Raw genomic sequence first — 15,932 nt, forward strand, 5'->3', positions numbered from 1 at the left:
TTTGAGAGAGAGAGAGAGTGTGTGTGCATGTGAGTGGGGGAGGGGTGTAGAGTGAGGGAGAGAGAGAATTCCAAATGCAGGGCTTGATCTCACACCCATGAAATCATGACCTGAGCCGAAATCAAGAGTCTCACGTTTAACCAACTGAGACACCCAGGCGCCCCAAATGTGACTGGCTTTAAATAACGCCATTCTGGAAAATCCAAATAGCTATCAATTTTAGAATGTTTTTCTTAAGGTTAAATATTCAGTTGAAGAGCAAGTAAATGCACGCTGGGAATTTTTATTTTTATTTATTTTATTTTATTTATTTTTAAGAGAGAGAGAGAGACAGAGAGAGAGCAGGGGGAGAAGGGTAGCGGGAGAGAGAGAGAGAATCTTAAGCAATCTCTGAGCTCAGTGCAGAGCCCAGAGCCTGACACAGTGCTTGATTCTATGACCCTGGGATCATCACCCAAGCCGAAATCAAGAGTCTGTCCCTCAGTCGACTGAGCCACCCAGGCACCCCCTTGCAGGGAACTTTGTAAATCCCCTTTCCCCTCAGGAAGATATTAAAACAGAGAGGGAGTGGACCTGTTGGAATCTTTGCCCTCCATTTTCCTGGCAGGCTAAGGCAGCTAGCTAGCTGACTTTAACCATGTGAATAACTTGGCATCATCAGGATAGCAGCTTCTAGTTTTCTTATCCTCTCTCCCTAGACGGAGTAGTTTTTCTATTTCCATTTACCCAGGCCAGAACAGAAAGTAGCACTTTTCATATGTGCAACTGTCATTAAATTTACTAAAATAATGAGTTTTCTTAATGCATTTGGGATATACTGAAAAAAGGCTTCCTACATGTAGAATTTTAGGCAAGAAAGAGAAATACAACGTTTCCTTATTGAAGGAAGCAATGTTTCTTGATTTCACAAGATAGAAAATTTAGAGGTTGTGTCCAGTGATTTAGGATAGTTGTAGAAGTCTACCATTAAAGTCCTTTTTATCAGAACTTTTAAGAAAAGGTGAAGGGTATAACATTGAAGGGAATGGAGAGCCAGAAAAGTTAGGTGGACTAAAAGCTCACACAGATGGGAGCAGAGTCAGAACGCAAACTGTTCTCTCAACATCTCAACTAACAAAACTTCCTTATGTAAGTGCCTTCTATAGTCCAGATACAATAAAAATTCCCAGTAGAAACACTAGCATGGAAAGTAGGTAAAGCAATTTTCTGACTATTAAAAAAGCTAATTCAAATGAACATTTTATGAATACAAAAATGATTGGAAATTATTCTCTGTCTGTTAAAACATTATTTATCTGTAAAAGACCAGCTGTGTATTCTCCACAAACAGAAATGATCTTAATTAAAACAAACAAATAGAGAAAAACCTGGTGCATAAGCCCCACCCAGGCCAACTAAATCCATGTCTGGAGGATGGGGATGAGGCTTTGTTACTGGGAGAGCGTGTATATGGGCTTGTTAGGGCTGTCATAACAAAATACCACAGACTGGAAGCCTTAAGCAACAGAAATTTATTCTCTCACAGTTCTGGAGGTTAGACGTCCAAGGTCAAGGTGTGTTCAGGTTCGATTTCCTCTGAGGCTTCTGTCCTTGGCTTGCAGATGATCACTTCTTGCTGTGTCCTCAGATGGTCGTCTTTCTGTCTTGTTGTCCGTGTCCTAATCTCCTCTTCTTCTAGGGACACTAGTCCAATTTGAGTAGAGCCCACTCTAATGACCTCATTTTACCTTAATTACCTCTTTAAAGGGTGCACTTTAAAGGTCACATTCCGAGGTACTGAGGTTAAGACTTTAACACATGAATTTTGGAGGGGACACAATTCATTCCATAACAGCATCCATGGGTTAGAAGTCCTACTTCAGAGGATCTCTGAGCTGCTTAAGGGCACTGCACACCTGGGGATGTTTGGAACAAACTTAATATAGGTCATATTAGCTTAATACAGCTAATAACAGGCTGAGCCTTGAAGTCAGCTTGTGTTAAAGGTGAAGAGCCCTGAGCTGCAAAGGCAGTATGGGATGCTGGAAACATACAGGAATTGTCAATGGCGAAGGCAGCTCTGTTGACTGGTAATTACATAGGTGCGTAATTTAGCCATTCCAAGTCTTACTTTTCTTATCTGAAAAATAGGAATGATACCTCAGAGATTATTTTATAGAATAACTGTAATAGTATTTGAGGTGATAACATAGTGACTAAAGGGCAGTAGTACTCAGATACTAGCAAAAATAGGATTCTAGTCCTCACTCTGCCACTTATTATCTGCATTTATTTTTTTGCCTCTGTTATAACAAATTCCGACAAGCTTAGTGGTTTGAAACATTAATTTATTATCTTACAGTTCTGGAGGTCAGAAGTCTGACATGGGTCTCATTAGGCTAAAATCAAGGAGTCAGCAAGGCTGTGTTCCTTTCTGGAGGCTCGAGGGGAGAATACATTTCTTTGTCCTTTCCAGTTTCTAGAGGCTGCCTGTACTTCTTGGCTCATGATTTCCTTCCTCACCCTCAAAGCCAAAATCTCTCTGATCCTGCTTCTGGTCATTGTCACATCTCTTTCTCTGACTCTAGCCAGGGAAGATTCTCTGCTCTTAAGGACACATGTGATTAGACTGGGTTCATCCAGGATGATTTTCCCATCTCAAACTCCTCTACTTAATCACATCTTCCGAGTCCCCTTTGCCAAATAAGGTGACATATTCACTGGTTCACAATAATGGAGGCCATTATTCTACCTACTACAGTATCCCTGGACACATTTTCTCTAAGTCAGTTCTTTCACAATAAAATGAAGGTGTTATTGTCACTGACATTAACTCGAGAGGTTTGTTATAAAAACTTGATACATGATTTCCTATTTGAGAGTAACAGTACTACAATGAATAAGCTTAATCTTTATTCTGTAGCCATATGAGAAACAAAGACTGATTATCAAAATCATAAACAGAAATTCTATCAATTTTCCTTACATTGTGGTAAATTCTTACATTTTCTTTTCTTTTCTTTTCTTTTCTTTTCTTTTCTTTTCTTTTCTTTTCTTTCCTCCCTCCTCTATCTGTCCCCTATCTCAGTGATTCCCTTTTACTTTAATGATAGCTCTCTCTTACCGTCCAAGTCCAAAGTTCTGTCCTTACTTTGGAAGTGTACCACAATTGCTACCACATCTGTTAACTAATCAAGATACCACTTTCTCTGAGAGTTCTGGACCAAAAAAAAAAAAAAAAAAAATTGAAACTTGGACATGGTCCTTATCTATTAGATACTAAACTTGATACCGAGATCAATGCCATATTCTAAGATTCCTGAAAGTCAGAATGTATTGCGCTAGTTACTAAAATAAACTAATGATATAATTTGGCAGTACACATGACTAATTGTTTCATTTGTTACTCTTCTCCCATAAGCTTGTAGAAGCTGGGCCTGCTTGACACAGGTGGAATAAAGGGGTAACCAATACATATAATCCTTTGATCTGTTATAGTCACACAATAAAAAACAGTGCTTCGGAATTGGGTCTCATGGTCAAAGATATCAGCTGATAGCTGATAGCTGATAGTTTAACCCTCGGTCTGCTATTATTCACTAGCTGAGTGACCTTGGGAAAGTTTTCCCTTATATAAAACTTCCTCATCTGTTAAATGGTGATGATATCTAACTTATAGGTTTGATTTGGATAACAAATACTGCATGGAATACATTTATCACAACATCTACAATAAAGGAAATGCTCATTGTTTGACTTTTGTTATTATGTCTTCAGCTTTCCAAATGGCTGATATGAAGAAAATGGGCAAGAGGAATAATTTAGATTGATAATAATTCATAAAAATTAGTTTCTTCTTTCCTATGTGAAGACCCACAGACACAGGAAGCAAACACGTTGAGCAAATTCAGAAATGTAAGTATTTTCCCGGTGTCTTCCTTTTCCTCCCTACCAAAGATGGTCAGCTTTCCTCTATCAGTTTCTTCTTGATTGCCCACCAAAAGAAAGGTCTTTCACTTTGAGATTTGTCCTTTGAATTTCTGTAATGCAGAATCTGAAGAAATGGGTGAATAGGAGGAGGAAGGGGGGTAGCTTTTTTTTTTTTTTCTTTTGAAATGTGCCAGAGGAGCTATTGTAGGAGTAAAAAGAAGAAAAGAGATTAAAGAAAAAAATTTTTTTTTAATGTTTGTTTATTTTTGAGACAGAGAGAGACAGCATGAGCAGGGCAGGGCAGAGAGCGAGGGAGACAGAATCTGAAGCAGGCTCCAGGCTCTGAGCTGTCAGCACAGAGCCCCATGCAGGGCTCAAACTCTCCAACTACGAGATCATGGCCTGAGCGGAAGTCAGAGGCTCAACTGACTCAGCCACCCAGGGGCCCCAAAGAAAAGGGATTTAAAAACGTATTACTGTTTCACTTTTGAATTATTTTGGATTATATATTTACTTTAAGATGTTGGGAAATACATTAAGAAGTTAGTTTTTTGAAATTAGGTTTTAGTGATGAAGCTATTCATTTGCTATACAGCAAACTGTGATAAGCTAGGATCGGAAAACAGCAAATATTGAGAGAGAAAGAGAGGAAGAGGGAGAGCCTGGAAGGAGTGGCCTGTGAAGAGGGAAAGAGGAGACCAGACAAACTGCTCATTTCAGAATTCTGGCTGGGGTCAGACCTGTGATAGGAGTTGGATGTATCCATATTCAGCTACTTGGAGTTCACATTTCGGGTCATATTTTAGGCAAGGCAAGCCCACAGATCAATTTGCTAACCTCAGATTTTGAAAAGTCTTAACAACTGGTTTACTTTGGGTCTCATGGAAACAAATAACTGGCTTTGCTAACGGGACATTTTTCAGCTGGTGGTTTTGGCTCCATCATCACAGACAGAATCAGGGATCAAAATCAAGCCTTGACTGTGACTGAGCGGATGCAGACATGTCAAATAAAAAGTGACATTTTCTTCTTGGACAAAGATCACAGATTATATGCTCCGGCGTTTTAAATTTTGGCTTTGTCTTTGGCCTATATTTTAATTCTGGTATATCGTCCTTTATTTCCCCAACTTTTTCCTGGAAACAATGGCAGTTTTCATCCAGAGACTGATCTTGTGTCCAGGTAGCTGATAGCTGATGTCTTTTATTTGTGGACCAGATGCTGGTTTAATTTCTTTTAAGTCCCTAGCCACAACCTTAGAAGCTCATTAAAATAGAAGGTAGAAGCTGTAGGAAAATCAGGAAAACTGCAGTTTTTATGCTTTTGGTTTAATCCAACATACTGCAAACAAGCACCCAGGTTTTCAAAGACTTTGTTCTCAGAGCTATGGAAGCCCAAATCAAAACAAGGTGTGACTCCTACAATTAAATGAATGATGATCTGGTTCATGAAACTTACAAAAACATACATCACCACAATGAAAGTTAAAAAAGGATCATTATGAGGCACGTAATCTGTGAATACAAAGAAGGAAAAGGAGAAAGGTCAGTGAAAAGTTCACTGGAAAGATATTTAAGCCGATGATATTTAAGATTAATCTTTAAGATTAAGTAGCATCTATTTTTAATACTGTCTATAACTTCTTTTTCGTATCCCAAAAGTTACACATGTGCAGGTTATTTGACAAACACCAAAACATCATAATCCAGTACAAGACAACCACATCAGCAATTTATTTTAGTCTTTCTTTTTAGGCAATTTATTTCAGTCTTTCTTTTTAGGCATAGTTTTTACATAGTTAAAATTTATCTGCATAATTTAAATCCCATTTATCTTTTTAAAAAAATGTCAGGAGCACTTCCTCATGTTTTTTACTTTGTCAATAATTGCATTGTCCACATAAAATGTATTTGCCCATACTGTAATTTTAATTTTTTTTACTTTTGTTTTTTTAACATTTATTTATTATTGAGAGACAGAGAGTGAGCAGGGGAGGGGCAGAGAGAGAGGGAGACATAGAATCTGAAGCAGGTTCCAGGCTCCTAGCCACCAGCACAGAGCCCAACGTGGGGCTCGAACCCACAAACCGGGAGATCTTGACCTGAGCCAAGTCAGACACTCAACCGACTGAGCCACCCAGGCTCTCCTTCCCGCACTGTAATTTTAAACAAACCTTTTATTGGATATGTAAATGGCTTCCTTTTAAAACATTTCTTTGTTTGCTTGTTTGTTTTTTGTCATTATGAGGCTCAACAATGTGACTTGTACTTTTGGTATTGTTGGGTGCTTTTTAAAATTTCCTTAAAATATTTTTCTGGAAATTGCCTCTTGAGTGTGAACACTTGAAGGTATAAAGGGGCTGATACAGGAATAGTGTTTCAGATACAACATCATCATAGCAGGGCTATTTCCCCAGTTGCGAAAGTAACTGTGAAAAAATAAACTTGATCTGGAAGGATGACTGTGGCTGTGGAGATGATTTTCCACATAGGTCTTATGTTAATATGTGAACATAGAACCCTATATATACAAAAACAAAAATAAAGCAGAAGTCTGCGAGCATGTTTTATTGTGAATCCTCGAATATATAGCATTTTATAGAGATAAGATGTTTCTGAATGGGAGACAGAAGAAATTTACAGTTTGCCTGGGTGGGCAGAGTGTGGTGAATTACAAGTAAAAAGTAACTTTAAGATAGAATGAGGGTGGGGCGCCTGGGTGGCTCAGTCGGTTAAGCGTCCAACTTCAGCTCAGGTCACGATCTCGTAGTCTGTGAGTTCGAGCCCCGCGTCAGGCTCTGGGCTGATGGCTCAGAGCCTGGAGGCTGCTTCCGATTCTGTGTCTCCCTCTCTCTCTGACCCTCCCCCGTTCATGCTCTGTCTCTCTCTGTCTCAAAAATAAATAAACGTTAAAAAAAAAAAAAAAGAAGATAGAATGAGGGAAGCTGCTAATTGTGTAACTGTGCTTATAGAATCCAGATAGCTAAACACAGAGTACTCGAGACTCTGATTCAAAAATTATATAATGGAAGAGCTAATGATGAAGCACCAGGCAAATAAAGTTCACACAGAGAATCTAAAAATTATCTTATTTTTCTAGGGATGAAATAGTGGCTAAAGAAGAGGCAATATGGACTGGACCAATCCAGGAATGGGACCTTAAGGCAGTTTCTTTTGATTAGGGGGATCACAGAAGAATCTTAGGAAGATTTTCTGGACTAAACAGGGAGTTGATCTTGGCTGTTGAGTAGCATGAAACCACCTCAAATCTAACAAGGGTATCTCTTCTCAGGTAAGGAAATACCAGTGTGCCCCAACTCATCCAGAGAATGGAGAGCTGACTGTTCTCACCTACCACCTGGTAATGGCCACAATAAGAGGAAAACACCAAGACAGCCTATGTGCTTTAGCCAGAAATGATCCCGTTTTACCTCTGAGTGATAGAGGCAAAGAGAAATACATCCACCAGCTCTCTAGCAGTTTCACATGGAGCTCTATTTTGTTTGCTTTAATGTTTTAGAAATAAAACAAAAACAAAAACCCAGTGCTAGACCTCCATTCTCCTAGAACTAGAACTCTTTCTTACAGGGAAATCACTGCATGTTATCTAAGCGGAGTTGATCTTTTCTCCTGCTAGAGGAGTCAGAAACAAACATGGTCTTGAGCAATTAGAGTACCCAACCTACTGACCACCATGAATGGTTTAAGGGTGGGTTTAATATATACCTCAGGACAATCAAGGTCTGTGCAGTTTTTACCAGCCCTCTTTCCTCTGGGCTGACCAATACCTGGTTTTGTTTGTCTTGACAGAGAATGAAGGGAGACAGTATCTTATTGTGTGTTAATTCCCTGGACCCATCCATGCCTAAAGCCCTTATCCATGACCTTCTTTATCATGCCTAAGCCAGATTGCAAAATTTCTGTCAGCTATGACAAAAAATGTACTGACTAATACAGGTCATGTATTCCTTACATGCCACTGAAATGACTTTGTTAAAGAAAAGGCAGTATTTATTTGGAAAACTCTGAAGTGAAGGAAGAAAGAAAATATATTGTATTTCCTTCTTGAGCCATTAGGCTCAAGTTCCTGAGGATCCTCATGACCTAACTCACCCTGGAAAAGTTCAGAGGCTTTGTATAACAACAACAAGACTAGATGGTCAAATGCACTTACAAGTATTTATTAAGTTCACAGGAATAAAACAAATTTAACATTGAATAAATATAATGGAATTGATTATTTTTTTAAGTTTATTCATTTTGAGACAGAGAGAGAGCTTGCATATGTGCACACACACAAGCAAGTGAGGGAGGGGAAGAGAGAGGGGGGCTAGAGAGAATCCCAGGAAGGTTCCATGCTATCAGTGCAGAGCCTGACTCAGGGCTTGAACCATGAGATCATGACCTGGGCCAAAATCAAGGATCAGATGCTTAACCAACTGAGCCACCCAGTTGCCCCATGTTACTTATTTTTAAAGTAAGCTTTAGTATCATGGATATCAATTAATTTCTATATACTATTCTTTGATTGCTAAAAATTTTTTTGAGTATTTTAAAGAAATTTCTCCTCCACATTCCTAGTAAAGTCATTGTAAATTTCTTTTGCTTTATTTCATACTAAGAAATATTAAGTTAAGCCTCCTTCCAAATGGTCAACACTTTCTAGATTTTATGACTTTGAGTCACTTGTGCCTAAATATTCAATCTTTACAATGATGCAGAATAATCTGAATGTTTGAGATAGAAAAAGCTTCATGTATCATTTGCAAATTATTTCCCTATGTCTTTCCCAGCACCTGGACTAAATAATTTTCACTCTTCCCTTGACAAGTTTAGACTATGGTACAAATCATCATCCTGTCTAGGCAGGATTCAGCCTGAACACCTCCTCACAAGCTCTGGAGTGCTTCTTTTCTCTCTCCACAGAGTAAATTACAGAAGCCTTTATCTTTGTTCTGATGTCACTAAGGTTGTTTAGCAGTTTAATTATTCACAGAGCTCCTGGGAGGAGCTGACCTCCTGGGATGCTCCCTTGCAGGCATCAGAAATTAATATATTTATCTTCTTATCCCCATTATTTTGATATATTCCTGCTCAATTTAAGTGAGGACTGCCCATTACAGAAAACTGATAAATTGATTTCAAGGCTATTTCAAGACAATGTCTATTCTTGGATACAAAATAAGATGATTATAGAGACTTTGGTACTCAGGTACATGATGTTGGCCTGAATTCTCTTTACCATTTTAATTAAACATTTAATTACCATTTATTATGATAAAGTTGGAGGTGAGAAGCTTCATTAGAAACTCAGCATCATTCCATCTCCAGGAACTATACAAATTACCCACGTACTTTTGTTAAAGCTGTTACAATTCTAAGAACATTGGAAAACCTTGGCTCCTGTGCAGTAATAAGAAAATCTGACATATCCCTTTATGGGGTAGGAGAAAACTGTAACAATTTAAATACTCCCCTACCCCACAAAATTCACAGATTCTTCATTTACTATATTTGATATTGGTTTGTTGTACCTTGGCCCAGCAGAAGAGGTTGTCACATTTTGATGTATACAATCATTATTTAGGAAGCTTGCTAAAATGCAGATTTCTGGGCTCTACTCCCATATATTCTGGTTCAGTAGACCTAGAGAGGGTCTAAGGCATAAATTTTCAACAAGCTTCCCAGGTGCCTCGATTGAAAGTGTTCCATGGGCTATATTTTGAGGAGCATTGCCATAGGGGATAGAGTATTCAGCTGTTTTAAGGATACCCCAGGGATTCCTACAGCCTCTCCAAGCTGTGTAGAAATGGGATCAAGATGCTTTACTATTAACGCTCCCAATAAGTTTTGACAAAGATGGAGAAAGATAGAGGAGAAATGGCTATTTGCTTATGGGTTCAGATTTTTTTCACCATGATATTACCCTTGATTCTGACAAGGACATGATTTGCAACCCGGAAGAACATCTGGCGGGTCGGCAGTCCAGAGTGTAGCTTAGTGTTAGGCCAAGCAGAATTCAGATAGAGCAGCATGTTTGTGGGCTGGTGCCCAGTAATTACAGTTGGTGAGAAGAGTTCCAATATGCTTTAACTGCTCGTGATGTTTTACGGTCATGGTCAGATCATTTATCAGCATCCTACATTTGTCCAACATAATTTCTGTTCCCCACTCTGAGCTGTGATTTTAACAGATTGTTTCTAGCCAAGGTCATAGCTGGAGGTAGAATGTTAGTTCACGTTAACTAATTTCAGCTGGGAACAGAACCACAGCAGTGTGTCTTGTTTGTTTTTTTGTCATTGTTCCTAAGAAACTTGGATGGATACTGCTTTGCCCGCTTTGTTCTCACCTATCCTTTGCACTCCTTTTCTCCCAGAAAGGGTTTCCTTTAGTACTCGGGTTGATCTGAGTGCATATTTACTATTAACTAGAATTCCAGTAGTAAAGTGAAGCAAGCAAGCAACCCGGAGACCCGCTTTTTGTGAGTCAATGTGGATGTGAAATGTCTCAATTTTCCATAGAAGAATAGTTTGGTAAATGTTGTGTAGATAATTAAATCTCAAATGAAATGTGTTAGTTTTTGCATATTTCTATTTTTTCCCAAGTTCCAATAGAATGAATTGGCTAGCAAAACTAGCAAAATGACTTTTAAGATTCAAATTGTATGTGATATGATTTGATTTAGAGACAAAAGCTGAGCAAATAAATGAGAGCTGCATGCCCCTTTTCGTCAGAGAAATGGAAAGCTAGCATATTACTAATTTGGCTATAGAAGCTGAGTTTATTATATGTTTGTACTGACTTAAGTGCTTCATACAATGAAAATGTTGGGGCGCCTGGGTGGCGCAGTCGGTTAAGCGTCCGACTTCAGCCAGGTCACGATCTCGCGGTCTGTGAGTTCGAGCCCCGCGTCAGGCTCTGGGCTGATGGCTCAGAGCCTGGAGCCTGTTTCCGATTCTGTGTCTCCCTCTCTCTCTGCCCCTCCCCCGTTCATGCTCTGTCTCTCTCTGTCCCAAAAAAAAAAAAAAAAAAAAAAAAAAACGTTGAAAATGTAGCAACAGACAAGAAGAGTTGCTCTATAATCCACAAAATATGCTCTGTTTTTGGCTTGGCACTAAAAATGAGCAGGTGGCATCACTTTATGTAGTAAAGTCTGGAAAATGTGTTTGCAAATTGAATTTTTATTTTAAGGAATCACACGTTAAATTTTCTGGAGATGGACAACTTTATAAGGGAATTCTATAGTGATTATTTTTTAAGGTAGGGCTAGCAATTCTTTTTATAAATTCACTCCTAATATTTCCATTTTAAAATACTATAGCATATGAAGGGCCAGGAGAATGGCACCTAGCCATCCAGAGACCCATGGTCCAATCTCATCACTATTCACTACTTTACTATAGACTTGAGAGGACTGTATCAGATGATTTCTAAGAACACATTCATGTCTAAAATGTCATGGATTCAAAGTGCAATTTTTTAGTGAGCCAATCTGTTCAAAATAAAGGAAGATTAAGACTTGACAGTTGTTAAAATATTTTAAAGCTGCACTATCCAGTACAGTAGCCACTAACCACATGTGGCTATTGAGCTCTTGAAATATGGTTGGTCCAAATTGAGATGCACTATGTAAAGTACATATTGGACTTCAAAGACGTAGTGAAATATCTCATGAATTAATAATGTTGATTATTTTATGCTGATTATATGTTGCAGTGATAACATCTTAGAAGACTGTATTAAATACAACATACTAGAATGAATTCGAACCTTCTTAAATTTTAATAGTTTAAATTTAGGCAATTAATAATGATCTAACACATTTAAAATAAAAATTTTAACTGCCATATATGGCTCACGTTATATTTTCATTGGGCAGCACCACTCTAAAGGGATTGCATATCCTACTAAAGAACCCTCCTGAAGATCAGAGGACTTCCCCCATTCCTGATGGAAAGCCTTGGTGATATAGAAGAGATTGTTTGAAGATAAGATGAAAACATTATTTTCTAGAAGTGTAGTTCACAGAACACTAGTCCTGTGAGGTGTATCACCGTAGCTGAGTGAGTTTAGGCAACAATGTGTCCCTCTTACTGAGCCACTGGCATAATGAAAGCTTAACTAAAGTCATGGGCAGTTAATGAAACTTGCTTCTCTCATGTTAATGCACAAATTCATTTGAAACTGGATCCTTTTATTTTTAAATGGTAACTGGTAGCAGTCTATAGACTCAAGAAAGTTACTTTGGGACATGCTGTTGGAGTAGATAATCACCACGTCCCTTTTGGCTGCTGTTGGTTTATAGGCAGCTTATAGAAGCTCAGCTCTTACAAAATTGTACTTGCTTCTGTGTATGCACGCCTCTTTTCTAAAAAAAAATCCTCCCTCTACTCTATAAGATTTTTTCTTTCACTTTTCTACGTGGTTTGAAATATTACCAGTTAACTGTGTTTGTGTTATCAATCCTATTTTTTTAATCCTAATTTGCCCATCCCCCAAAGAAGGTATATATAGTTAAGGGTTCAAGGAGGTTGGGAGTGAGGGAGAACCACAATGTGTAAGAGAGAGGCAGGAGAGTTGGGACATTCTGAAAAGGTATTTGTCCTTCTTGAAATATTATGTTGAATGTATTTCTCACTGAGAATCGTGCTGCTATGGATTAAACAGGCTGCTGTGGACTAGCCAGGGAATCTAAGTATGATTTATAACTTGACTTTCCAGGGAAATTGCATTCAGCATTCCAAAAAGCCAATTTATAAGCAAATGTTAGCAATGTAAATTGCAAGTTGGACACTACCAGGGTATAGATTGACTCAAAAGCTCAGGGGATAAAAGCAATCAATATCCTGTATTTGTTTCAATGCCGTACCTTGCTTTTCATAGTAAGCCCCCGCTTTCCCAAACAGCGGGGAGATGGAGAGAATGACAGAACAAACATGTTTATGACAATGTTTATAGGCTCTCATAAATCATAAAGGAATGTCGAGGAGTAATGTCAAGCACTTACTTCCCTGGGTTACTAAATAGTGAGGTTTTTATTCTTAAAACTACTCCTTCATAGAATAAACCAAATAATTTTCTTCTCTCATAAAACATGTAAAGAGTAGACAGACACATGCACATACACACACTCCCAGACTCAGGAAATCCAGACACTCCTTCAGAGTTCCTAAGGAAAAATAAAATGCAGTGTTTGGATTCAGTAGAGTAGAATGGAACATTCATTGGTGATGAGTCTCTATTGACTGGAGGTACTCCAACCGGGGAGCCTGAAATGGTATAGGAGCATGGGGAATTTAAATGAAAGTATTATTTAAAAATAAAATACTGACAGTTTATCAAGAGTGAAAAAGATGCATATCAAAAGCCTATTCTCAGATGTTGAACACTTGTTTTAAATAGATTTCAGGAAGACTTTCTTTGACTTGACCTCCTTGTTGAATTTCCAAATGAAAGATATGTTTCTTTTTCTAATCTGCATTTTTTAGATACCATTTATATTTAATAAATAAACCAATTTCACATTTATGTATTGATGCATTTTAGAAAGTATATACAATCCTATAACTACTGCTACATTTATAATATAGCAGATTTCCATCACCCTAGAAAGTTCCCTTGAGTCCCTCAGTATGCTCTATTCCAGGTTGTTACCTTCAGATTCTGGTGACCACAGATCTGCTTTTACTGTCATTTTCCTTTTCTCGATTTTGTATAGTATAGGTGGAATCTTATCACATGTGGTATCTTGTGTCTGGCTTCTTTTACGTAGCATAATGCTTTGAGAATCACGTAGCTGTTTGCCACTTTCCGCGTGTAGTGGTTTTTCACAGCACAGGTACACCATAATTTGTTTATTCATTGACTCATTGATAGAAAGTTGAGTTGTTGCCAAGTCTGTGGGGGATTTTTTGGGCAATTATGAATAAAGCTGCCGTAAATGTTGGCAGACAGGTCTTTATGTGGACATAGATTTTCATTTGCCTTAGGGCATAAGAAAGGATTGCTGAATCATATGTTAAGTATATGTTGAACTTTATAATAACTGCCATCCTGTTTTCCAGGTTGGCTGTACTATCTTGCATCCCCACTGGTGACATTCCAGGAGGTAGTCACCTTTACCCATATATGTATCGTCAATCTTTTTTTGAATTTTAGCCATTCTAGCGGGTGTGTATAAGTAATGCATTATACTTTTCATTTGTATTTCCCTAATGTCTGAGGGTGTTCAGCATCTTTTCATGCAATAGTTTCCCATTTGTATATCTTCTTTGGTGAATTATCTATTCAAAACATTTGCAGAATATTTGCCTTACTATTGAGTTCTAAGAGTTTGTATGTTCTGGATATACTTTCTTGGTGAGATATGTATTTTCTGCACATTTTTCTATCTGGCTTGCTGTTGCATTTTCTGAAAGCCTTTTATAAAATAATAACCTTTTAATTTTCATTTTATTTGTGCTTTTCGTGTTCTAAGAGATCCTTGCCTAACTCAAGGTCACAGAAATTTTCTTCTGTTTTCTACTGAAAGTTTTATAGTGTTAGCTCTTTTATATAGCTCAATATACATTTAGATTTTAAATTTTGTGTATAATATGAAGTATGAGTTGATATTTATTTATTTATTTTGCTGACAGATATGCAATTGTTGTAGCATTGTTTGTTGAAAACAGTATTTTTTTAACTGAATTAACTTGCTACCTTTGTCAAAAATCAATCAGTCTTACAGGGTGGTTCTACTTTTGCTTGATCTATTATTTGCTTGATAAGTTATTTTGACTATTCTAGGTCCTTTGCAGTTCAATATCAGTTTTACAATCAGCTTGTCCTCCTTAGAAAATAGACTGTTAAAATTTTGATTGGCATTTTGTTGAATCTATAAATCAAGTTAGAAAAAAGTTAACATCTTAACAATATTGAGTCTTCCAACCCATGGACATGCATATGTCTGCAATTATTTGTAGATTCCTTAGGATTTTCTATACAAATGATCATTTCATCTGCAAATAAAAACCATTCACTTCTCCATTCCCTTATCTTATTGCACTGTCTAGAACCTACAGTATAATGTTGAATATATGTGATGAGAGCATGCTTACTTGTCTTGTTCCCTCTCTTGGGGAAAAGCTTTCAGTCTTTCAACATTGAGCATGATGTTAGCTTTGAAAATTTTGAAGATAGGCTTTTTCAGAGTGAGGAAGTTTTCTTCTGGTCCTAGTTTCCTGGGAAATATCTTGGGTTTTGTTTCTTTACATCATGATTTGGTATTGGAGTTTATAAAAATACTTTTGAGATTGTGACTCCTTTGAGATTATTATAAAATTGTATCTTAATTTGTTAAAATTGTGAATTACATTAATTGACTTTTGAATATTAAGCCAACTTCACAATTACTAAATTTTGGTAAGGATTTTTGTTTCTATGTTCCTGAGGACTATAGGTCTGTAGTTTAACAAGTTGTTCCAACATTTACAATATACTCATTCAACTCATCACTGTCTACCTTCGGAATAATATAGTTACATTTTATCACTCTTCTCTCTTACCCACTGTACACATGTGTTTCCATCTTCCCACCCACCCTTGGCTACTTCAAAATGTTTCTGTTCGTCATTGCTTTTAAGAAATTTGATTTTGATGTTCCTTAGTGCTGCTTCCTCCACTTTTTATTCCTGAGGGCCCCTTATCCCTCTCCTTTGTTTCCAGGAATCCAATTATATGGGTGTGAGATTGATTTTGTCTCACAGACCATTGGTCTTTTCTTCATTATTGACTTTTTAGTCTTTTTGCCTTCTTTGCTTCATTTTGGGTTGTTTCTAGTGTTATCAAGTTCACTGGTCATTTCTTTAGGGTCTAATCTAATGTTAATCCAACTCGGTATTTCATTATTTTAGATATTATATTTTCCACTCCAAAAATTATATTTAGGCCTTGTTTATATCTTTCATTTCTGTCCTTATTATGCTCATGTCTTTCCATACCCTGAACACATAAAGCATATTTATAATACCTGTCCAGAATTCT

Source organism: Panthera leo, chromosome B4 (assembly GCF_018350215.1).
Source record: "Panthera leo isolate Ple1 chromosome B4, P.leo_Ple1_pat1.1, whole genome shotgun sequence".
NCBI classification, from domain to species: Eukaryota; Metazoa; Chordata; class Mammalia; order Carnivora; family Felidae; genus Panthera; species Panthera leo.